The following is an 11132-nucleotide window of genomic DNA, read 5'->3' as shown; positions in this document are numbered from 1 at the left end:
TTTTCAGTACTGGTAGTATTAGTAAAAAAATGTGCAAGGACAGCACTAAAATTCATGACAAATTTATCATGCTAAAACAACTAATTTAAAAACAAACAAAACAAAAATCATAAGGGAATAGACCTTTGTGTTCTAGAAAGTAAAGCTCTGAAAAAAATTAGAGATCACTTTAGTTTCGGAATCAGTTTCTCTGATTGTGCTATTTATAGGTATATGTTTGAGTAAAATGAACATTGTTGTTTTATTCCATAAACTAAGGACATCATTTGTCCCAAATTTCAAATAAAAATATTGTCATTTAGAGCATTTAATGGCAGAAAATAAGAAATGGTTGAAATAACAAAAAAAGATGCAGAGCTTTCAGACCTCAAATAATGCAAGGACAAAAAGTTAATCTTCATAAAGTTTTAAGAGTCCAGAAATCAATATTTGGTGGAATAATCACAGTTTTCATGCATCTTGGCATGTTCTCCTACAGCAGTCTTACACACTGCTTTTGGATAACTTTATGCCACTCCTGGTGCAAAAATTCAAGTAGGTCAGCTTGGTTTGATGGCTTGTGATCATCCATCTTCCTCTTCATTATATTTCAGAGTTTTTTTTTATTTGGTGAAATAAAAAAAAACTCATCATTTTAGTGGTCTCTTTTTTCCAGAGCTGTATATTAATTTACAAAAGATGTATAAGGTTTATAATAGAACATTATGGTCACAGCCCCGCAAAAATCTTGTATTTCCAAAACACGACAAGGCAAGGCAAGGCAAGGCAAGTTTATTTATATAGCACCTTTCATACACAACGGTCATTCAAAGTGCTTTACAAATTAGAAAATACACAGAGAAATCAAATAAAAATAAAAATAAAAAAACATGTAAAAGATTAACAGTAAAAATGGAAATAAAAACTAAAATAAGAATAAAGCATGATTGATTAAAACATGATTAAAACAAAGAGAATTAAATTAAAAACACGTAAAAGAACAACAAGGAATTAATAAGAATAAAGCATGAATAAAACATAATATAAAAGTGCCGTTACAGAATAAAAGTGGGCGGAGCTGCAGTGTTTTAAGCTGAGCTAAAGGCCTGATCAAACATGTAGGTTTTCAGTCTGGATTTAAACATGTTTATTGTTGGGGCTCTTCTAATGCTCTCTGTTAACTGGTTCCATTTAAGAGCAGCGTAGTAGCTAAACGCTGCCTCTCCATGTTTAGTTTTTACTTTAGGCGGCTCTAACTGAGCAGTTCCTGATGATCTGAGAGTTCTGCTCGGCTCATACTGCTGGAGCACATCAGATAAATATGCTGGTCCTGCACCATTAACACATTTATAGACCAGTAACAGAACCTTAAAGTCTATTCTGTAACATACTGGTATCCAGTGTAGGGATTTAAGGATGGGGGTGATGTGCTCCCTTCTTTTACTCCTAGTCAGAACTCTGGCTGCTGAATTCTGAATCAGCTGAAGCTGTTTAATGGTCTTTTTTGGGAGTCCAGTTAGGAGTCCATTACAGTAATCAATCATACTAGAAATAAAGGCGTGGATGAGTTTCTCCAGGTCTGCTTTAGACAGAAAATCTCTGATCTTGTTTATGTTCTTGAGGTGATAAAATGCTGATTTGGTGACGGCTTTGACGTGACTGTTAAAAGTGAGATCAGAGTCCATTTGTACACCAAGATTACGCACTAGTTCTTTAGATTTTAGGCTTTTTGAATCCAGATAGGCAGCTAGTCTGTGCCTCTCATTACTATTCCCAAATAAAATAATCTCTGTTTTATCTTTATTTAACTGCAGAAAGTTCTGTCCCATCCATTTATTTATCTGCTCAAGGCATTTACACAGTGAGTCAATGGGACCGAAATTGTTTGGGCAGAGGGCCATGTAGATCTGAGTGTCATCTGCATAGCTGTGGTAAGATATCCCATAGTCACGCATGATTTCACCCAGAGGAATCATATATAAATTAAATAAGAGTGGCCCAAGAATTGAACCCTGGGGTACACCACAGGTCACTGGCACAGTCTCAGAAACATTATTTTCCATTTCCACAAAGTATTTCCTTCCTTGAAGGTATGAACTGAACCATTTTAGGACAGTTCCAGAAATTCCAACCCGGTTCTCAAGTCTATCTATGAGAATGTTGTGGTCAATGGTGTCAAAAGCAGCACTGAGATCAAGCAGTAGTAGAATAGACATTTTTCCTGAGTCTGTGTTTAAGCGAATGTCATTGATAACCTTAATAAGCGCAGTCTCAGTACTATGATTGGGCCGGAAACCTGACTGAAATTGGTCTAGACAGTTATTTATGGACAGGAAGTGCATAACTTGCTTGAAGACAATTTTTTCAATTATTTTTCCAATGAATGGTAGATTAGAGATTGGTCTGTAATTGTTCAATAAGTTTGTATCTAAATTTTTCTTTTTTAAGAGAGGCTTCACAACGGCAGTTTTTAATGCATTTGGGAAAACACCTGACATGAGTGAGGTATTTACAATTTGAAGAATGTCTGCTGATACTGAGTAAAAAACATTCTTTAAAAACTTGGTTGGTAATGTATCAAGACTGCAGGTGGATGATTTGAGGTGACTCACTGTATCAATTAAAACTTCTTCATTAATAGTGCTAAACTGGCACATGTTGACTATGATGCTTTTGCATGGTTTTGGAGAGCACATGGGCTCCTTGGTGGATAGAGATGTACTGATGGCTTGTCTGATATTGTGGATTTTAGTATTAAAAAATTTAGCAAACTCATTACATCTCTCAGTTGAAACTAGCTCAGGGGTCATATATATAGGTGAGTTAGTTAGTCTGTCAACCACAGTGAAAAGAACTTTGCTATTGTTAATATTATTGTTAATAATGCTGGAGAAGTAGGTTTGTCTACATGTGCACATTATTTTATTGTAATCACGCAATCTATCTTTAAAAATTTCTTTGTGAATGTGAAGCTTGGTTTTACGCCATCTGCGCTCAGCTTTTCTGCATTCTTTCTTTTGGAGCTGAACTGCAGCATCATTTCTCCATGGTGCTTTCTGCTTGCATGGCATGGTTTGAACTCTAACTGGTGCAATCTCATCTAAAACTCTAGCAGTTTTTGAGTTAAAACTATCCAGCAGAGTATCTACAGAGTCTGATGGTTTGCATGGTGCAGAGCACACTTTGCTCACAAAAAGTTCAGCTGTCATGTCATTTATCTGTCTCTTCTTGTACCTAATCTGTCTGGCTTCACTGTGTATTGAAGTCCACATTTCAAAGAAGACACAGTAGTGATCTGACAGTGCAACATCCTTAATAGAGGTTGATATGTTGAGACCCTTCGAAATAACCAAATCCAGGGTGTGACCATGACAGTGTGTGCTTCCGGTCACATGCTGAGAGAGTTCAAAAGAGTCAAATACATCATAGAGTTCTCTGGCATAATTATCCTTGGGAAAAAGTCAATGTAAAATGAATCATTAAAGATTGACACAATGTAAAGAGCAAGTGCCAGATTTACATCAAGGTTTTTGTCCCACAGTATTAATACACTTTACAGCAAATTCAAAGCATACATTTTTCCTCTGGTACTCAGTTCAAGAATGACAGTCTGATTTTACACACAAATGGAATGCAGCATTAGAGAAAGCTTGAGGCCTGGAGTTATTGGGCTTTCGCGTGAGCAAGGTGTATTGAAGTATGTGCATGTGTGTGTTTCGTTAATGGCACAGGTTGGACTACACTTTTATAAGAGAAGAGCTTGCCAGGTGTGTATAGCCTGAGAGAAAAGATGGCCTCTTAAAGGTGGAGCGTGCCTTACTTGTTTGTCTGCCTCAAGCTTGCAATCACATGTCTATACACATACTAGACCACACAGTATGCTGAAGAGTGCCTTCAGCACAGAACAAATCATGGCTGATTCTGTTTTAATGACTTCTTTAATGCACAAAAGTATTTCTGCAGGGGTTGAACACAATTTGAAAGACGAGCAAATTATATCTGTAATGATTCGTAAATCTGTACAGGTACAACACTTTAATGGTACTGACTAGATGTGTGCCGAAGGCTCCAAGTATGACAGATTATTTTCTGCAGCTTGTAAAACACTTTTGGCTGGTTTGCAAAAAGTGTGCATCAGAGAGTTTAAATAGTAACATAAGGTGTTGTACTTAAAGATAGCGTGCTGATGTTCTGCTACAGTTTTGCATTAAGTTTATTTCTGCTCATTAAATTCAGATGTGATTATTTCAATGGCACCTTCAAACATATTATGCATAATAGCTTCGACTCCACCAACCACTGGGATTGTCCTACTGCTTATTAGTTGCTTTTTTATTGGGATCTAGTTGTTCACTATCTTTGCCTGCTTTGTAGGTCATCCTGTTTCGTCAAACAAAGCCTAGAAAGGTTTTTACAACCTCAATTCATCAAACTATAGAACAGTATAGAGACTGCAAAGTGCAAAATAAAAATGCAGAATGTCTTACATTTATTTTATGTATGACAGTAGGAACCCAAGATATTACATGTTAAAAACATCAATGTCTGCATTTCAGACCTGGAACACATTCCTAAAAACAATGTTCCTCAAAGAAAACAACATTTCAAGACAAAATATCTTTTTTCAGGACAATGCAAAACCACAGAATGCACTCATTGTTGACCTGGCTCGAAAAGAGAGTGTGTGGAGAATTTAAAAACAGATGGCTGTTTATTAACAAACGTAATTAAGTAAATAACTAATATAAATCAAAGCAATTCTGTGTTTTTACCAGTATTTTCCTTCATTGCGACAGTTTCCATCATTAGGACATGCTGACGTGAATTTTGAGTTTAGATTAGGACCTTCTTGGTCAGATTTAGGTCAGCTAGAGTTTAAACACACATTTTGTCACTTTTTTAAAATGAAAAGTAATTTACACAGCCTCATTAGCAAATAAACTATTAAACATTTATTAATAATTCGAATGCACTATGAAGTTACTCTGCCCCTTGCATCCTAAAAAAATTAAGGGCACATGAATATACATTTGTAGTTAGTTAAACTGAAAACTTAATGCTGTATGGGACAAAAAGGTGCGGTTGTTAATACATACAGGATTGTTTGAATTTTGGTTGTATTTCCACTTCCCGCGCATTTCACAAGGCTTTTTCAGCATGCAGTTCCTACAGTGGGTCAAGAAATGGCAGTTCAGGGGAAGTGTGGAAGTTGAAGAACTGGAAATCCAAGAAAACCCTCAGAGAGATCTGACCATAAACACTGCGCGGTATAACACAGACCTCATCTGCATGGAAGAGTCTTAAGAATAAAAAAAACGTGATGCAATGATAAATATGCTACAGAACATAGCAGCTCAACAAGCACTGTGGGCCAAGAAGAACTCTGTGACCAGTCTTAAGCAAAGGTACTTGGGGGAAAAAATGTTTTGCTGGCTACAAAAAAACGTTTGCAAGCTGTGATTTCTGCCAAAGAGGTGTTACTAAATGTTGACTCTGTAAGGTCTAAACTTGTGCAAAGGGACAAAAACATGATTTTTTAACTTTTTTGTTGTTAGGGACTGATGCTGGTTTTACTGAAATAGTTACAGTTACAGCTGTATATCTAAACAAGCTTAGAGGACAGTTTACATAATGCATGCCCTATGCTGTTAACAGAGCATGCTTTTTTTTTTCTTCAAACCTTTCAGTCATAATTTATGCTCTTTACCTGCAGCATACAATAAACGCTTTATGTATCCATGGGTGTTGCTAGTTTGCTGAAAGCCATCTGTTTGCCGAAAATACCCCATTACTCTCTGTCAGTGAGAACCTCCGGATCTACAGAAGAATGCATGAACCAGCAAAGCAAATACTATCAACCAACAAGAAAATACCTTCATGGTGAAAAATCACCTGAGCAGGTTATCGTAGCTTTACATAGACTGCCTATCCAAAACCAGGGAGCTGTTTCAACAAAACCAGGGGAACAAAACACTGTTTATTGAGGCCGTTGTTAACTCACTATTTTCACTGATCTGCTGGGTTAAAACTTGCTGTGAACACGTTTAGCAAGCAGACAGCACAGAAACCTGAAGCAGTGTGAGTAGTGTATCATTCCCTGCTTGAAATCTGAGAACTTTCACATGCAGCATTACCAAGTGCCAGAACTATGCCAGGTGACACAATCTGAGCTACAGTGAGACATTGAGGCAGACAATAAACATGTTTGTGAACAGCCTAGCCTGCCTGTGACTAGACTTGTCCTGCGTTTTTGAAGGCGCACGGTAGGCTTCAGCCGCTTCTGCTGTTGTTACTGTTTTTCCCACCCGGTTCCTAGCAACCACTCAGTATGGGAGTGGAGTGTGCAACTTCCTATACACGCTAACACAGTGAGCTTTGATCCAGACACTGTTTTCACTCTCCCTGGAATTAATATCAGCAGTTCCAGAGTGACTCAGCCTCAAAAGATCCCTCCAAACTGCAGGCCAAGTGTGGCCACCGTCTGCCGCATGCCCAGGCAACTGCTCAGCAGGGTTTGTCTTCAGCCAGATACATCAGGGTCTGCTTTTTCCAGAGCTATTTTTCCACTTCTTACTTATATTTCCAGAAAATGAATTATCTGTCAACACATCTTGTAAAAGAAAGAAATCTACGAAATTGTAAATTCACACAAACCTAGCTTACTTCGCTAACAGTAAAGGAAGCTAACGTTAGAAGGAAAACATTAGGATACTGGAAAGTTGGCAAAACTTAGATTTTATATAAAATGTTTTCCATGACAAATCCCAGCAGGGTTGATTTAAGCCAGATACATCAGGTTCTGCTTATCCAAAGCGACTTTCACTTTTAAATATCCAGAAAATTAAATATCTGTCAACACAATTTGTAAAACAAAGAAATCTATGTAAATATAAGTGCAAAAAAATTAGCTTGCTTCGCTAACAGTGAAGGAAGCTAACGTTAAAAGGAAAACATTGGAATAATGAAAAGTTAGCAATCATAGATTTTATATAAAATGTTTTTAATAACAAATCACAGCAGGGTTTGATTTAAGCCAGATACATCAGGTTCTGCTTCTGCAGAGTAATTTTCCACTTTTAAATATCCAGAAAATTAAACATCTGTCAAAAGAAAAAGAAAGGAAGAAAGAAATCTAAGTAAATGTAAATGCAAACAAACCTGGCTTACTTAAGTGAACAAAGCTAATGTTAGAAGGAAAGCACTAGGATAATAGAAAGTTGGCAAACCTACATTTTATGTAAAATTTTTTCCATGACAAATCACAGCAGGGTTGATTTAAGCCAGATACATCAGGTTCTGCTTATCCCGAGCAATTTTCCACTTTTAAATATCCAGAAAATAAAAAATCTTTCAACACAATTTGTAAAAGAAAGAAATCTAAGTAAATTTAATGTAAACAAACCTAGCTTGCTTCGCTAACAGTGAAGGAAGCTAAGGTTAGAAGGTAAACATTAGCATTATGGAAACTTAGCAATTTTAACAAATCACAGCAGAGTTTGATTTAAGCTAGATACACCAGGTTCTGTGTTCTGCTTTTTACTTTTTTCCAGAAAGTAAATGAATCTGTCAGCACAGTATGTAATATAATCAAAATGAATCAGAATTTAAAACAGGAAGTTTAAACAACCCAGTCTTACTTTGCTAGGAGTGAATGGATGCTAATAGTAAACTGTAGCATTTTGGAAGTTAGCAATGCTAAGTCTACTACAAAGGGAGGCATAAGCAGCTTGTTTGTTATGATAAATCACAGCACTGCAGAGGAAAATGAATCTTAAAAAGCTATCAATTTCAGTGTTCAGTATTGGAGCAACTTTTCAGCTAAATATTATGAAACCCATGTTACACTGTGCTTTACACGCTTTCCCCTCACGGACCATCCCGACACACACCCCCACACAGCGGCATGTATAAAGGCTTAAAGTCACATACGCTTACACACACACCCACACACACGCACACACACACACACACACACACATTCAGAATCATTACCTGACAAACCTTGAACAATGAGCTCGTTGAGCAAAAACAACAGATTAGCTGATTGATCCACACTAGTTAAATGCCTTCAATTTGTCAGATTCTGGAGCACTGACAAATGTGTCCTAATCTCCAAAAATGTTCAGCATGCAGGATTTTGACAGCCTTTGTGCAACTAAGGTACACAAAGGAGCAATAAAGGCAGTATTGTACAATATAATATATATATATATATATATATATATATATATATATATTTGCAAGAATTCATGGTAGAGGGTATATTATGCAAGAAAATGTACATTCAGATTTTAGCACAGATTGAATGGAAATGATTTTAGATTATAACTAATACACTTAGACGTCAAGATGTTAATGCATTACAGATACAAATCGTCAAAACGCGTCCATCCTGAATTGTTGTGTTTGCCTTGTATCTCCAAAATGGAAAATTATTAGGATAAAATTTTATATATAAAAAATGTTTAATTTGATTACATTAAAAACTGTAATTTTTTAAGTATTTTTGCAGCTTCTGAAAAAAATATGAATTAATGTGACATGAAGAAAATAAAAATGTTTTCAAATCCAAATCAAAAATTAATATATAATATATATATATATATATATATATATATATATATATATATATATATATATATATATATATATATATATATATATATATATATCGTGTATCTGTTAACATTGTGATGTAGAGCAGATGCTGGGTCATGCCTCTCAACAAAATGTTCTTCATTTATGTCAACATAAAAATGTAAAGGTGTTTGGTTTTGATTATTTAATAAACTAACATTTTAGTACAGAAATCAATAATTCTGTTACTGATGACTGTTAGAGTGTTGGGTGACAGGGTGAGTGCTGAGTTGAGTTAAAAAGGGGCAATAAAAGGCAGAATTATTAAATTATTATTATATACTTTTGCCAAAATGAATAGTAGAGTGTATATTATATACAGGAATAGGTACAGAAGCACGGACCCAATATAAATTATTTTAGAGAAGTAAACAAACTTAAGTAGCACCTTTAGTGGACCATTAAGTGGTTAAGATGTTATCACACCTCAGCCTATTGTGCTGATTGTTTGCTCCTGCAGTTAAAATTAATTTCTTTGTAGAGACAAGCTTGAAGACAAAACTCCAGTTTTATAACCTCTTTCTAGATTCCAGCACAGGACAGGTGTTTTAGACACCTGTTCAGATTTTGAAAGCTTGCTCAAGATCTGGAATGTTACCAACGCTTGCAGGGAAAACCAAAGTATATGCTGCCAAACTTTTTAAACTAGAGTGAGCCTGTCGATCACTCTTTCAACCTCTCAGCTTTATCTCGGTCACTTTCAGCCACACGGCTTTACTGTGTTGAAGGCCTGCTGGATGCCTGAAGACAGAAGAGAGCAAATTGACAGGATTGCATCTGTCACACATACAACATGAAAAACTGCCAGTTTGCTTTCTCTAGCTTCCACACATAGCTTAAGCTGTTCTTAATGCTGCAAGCTATCAGGCACATTCGAAACATCTGTGAAATGATTTAAAGGTTGTTTAGTGGGAAGTAAGGAGTGGACGTGGTGCAGAATTGCTGGAAGTTCTGGGAGAATCAAGCTGCAGATGGTTTGTATGTGTCATGCACATTAGTTTCATTGTAGTAAAAATGTGGTGTGTAACACACACACACACACCTCCACTCCTTTTGGGTGTGTCACAAGTCGGTTAAACAATTACCTACCCTAATTACAAACCTGTTTCCTAACTTAAGGTTACCTTGGAACGTTCCCTTTATGAACATTAACATAATTGTTCAATATGTTAGAACTTTCCTAAAAGAGTGACTCAAGAACTTTGGTCCCTAAGGGCCTGTATGCATGTATATAAATACGTAGCCCTATGCTTTATTCAATCAGTCCTACAATATATGCCATTATTTTATAGTACAAATGTGTGTTAACCAGTGTTAAGAGTTTACTCACTAAGATTCCTAGGGCCCTATTTTTGCAATCTATAGGTGAGCTATGCACTGTGCAGCTTGATTTAGGGCTTGTCAGTGTATCTTTGCTATTGTAACAACAGAAAAAGTACACCTTGCGCAGCTTAAAATGTGCAAAAGGAATGTACTAATTCTATTAATTAATCACAGGTGTGTTTTGGGCATAACATGCAAAAAAAAAAAAATTCAGAAAGTCACTTGCTATTTACTTTAAGAGCCAGTTGCCAGTTGAGCCAGACTTTGGTGCAATGCTATTTCAATGGCGCAGCTACATGGATGTGTCCAACGCTTCTCAGCAGAGAAAAACTGTCTGCTTTTTTATGCTGTAAAATAAGTGAAAAGTAATATGGCAATTACCTATATTTGGTTTTGATGTAGAATAATGTTATTATATCTTGTATTCAGGTTATTGTAGCATGTGCTATGGGTTTGTGCACCGCTGCATGTTCATGTGTGTGTAACAAGTGTGGCTGTATGAGCGTTGGGCATGCACCTTTGTTGACCATTCACTGCCAAGATAGCAATGAACATCTGATTGTTGACTGATGATCCTTCTAGATAGTATTTAGTAAGAAGTACACCCTTTTTTCTGCTGCCAAAATAACAATATGCCATAAATATGCCTACCTGAACACACCTGAAACATTCACAAGACCCTTTGCTACTTAACGCTGCAGGCAGAAGGCATAAATAAAGACTGTTGGTGGTGTGCAAGCTAGCAATGAGCATCTCAACATGTCTTGAACAGGTTGTAAGATAGGCCCCTAGTCTTCAAGAGTTTAATGCATTGCAAATACTTATTAAGGTATAAAAAAACTATACTATAATATACTGTAAAAAGAATATTTGTGTTTGCAGTCTACCTGTCAATGTCACTTAGTGTCTGTGTCACACAGAAGTCTTGCATCTTTAAAATGACACATTTTCAGAAGAAGAAAAAATGTTTGGAGAGATTTGAAAGGCACAATTAATGTATCCTGCAAGACCCTCACTTACCCACAATTCTATACAAATATAAAAAGAAAAGAAAAAGCACAACAGAAACTGAGTGCAAAACTTTATAGGACACCCCTTTTGCACCAGGAATGGCATAAAGTTATCCAAAAGCAGTGTGTAAGACTGGTGAAGGAAAAAATGCCAAGATTCAAGAAAACCAGGGTTATTCCACC

The sequence above is a fragment of the Astyanax mexicanus genome, chromosome 5, assembly GCF_023375975.1.
Source record: "Astyanax mexicanus isolate ESR-SI-001 chromosome 5, AstMex3_surface, whole genome shotgun sequence".
NCBI classification, from domain to species: domain Eukaryota; kingdom Metazoa; phylum Chordata; class Actinopteri; order Characiformes; family Acestrorhamphidae; genus Astyanax; species Astyanax mexicanus.
This window is presented reverse-complemented; position numbering follows the sequence as displayed.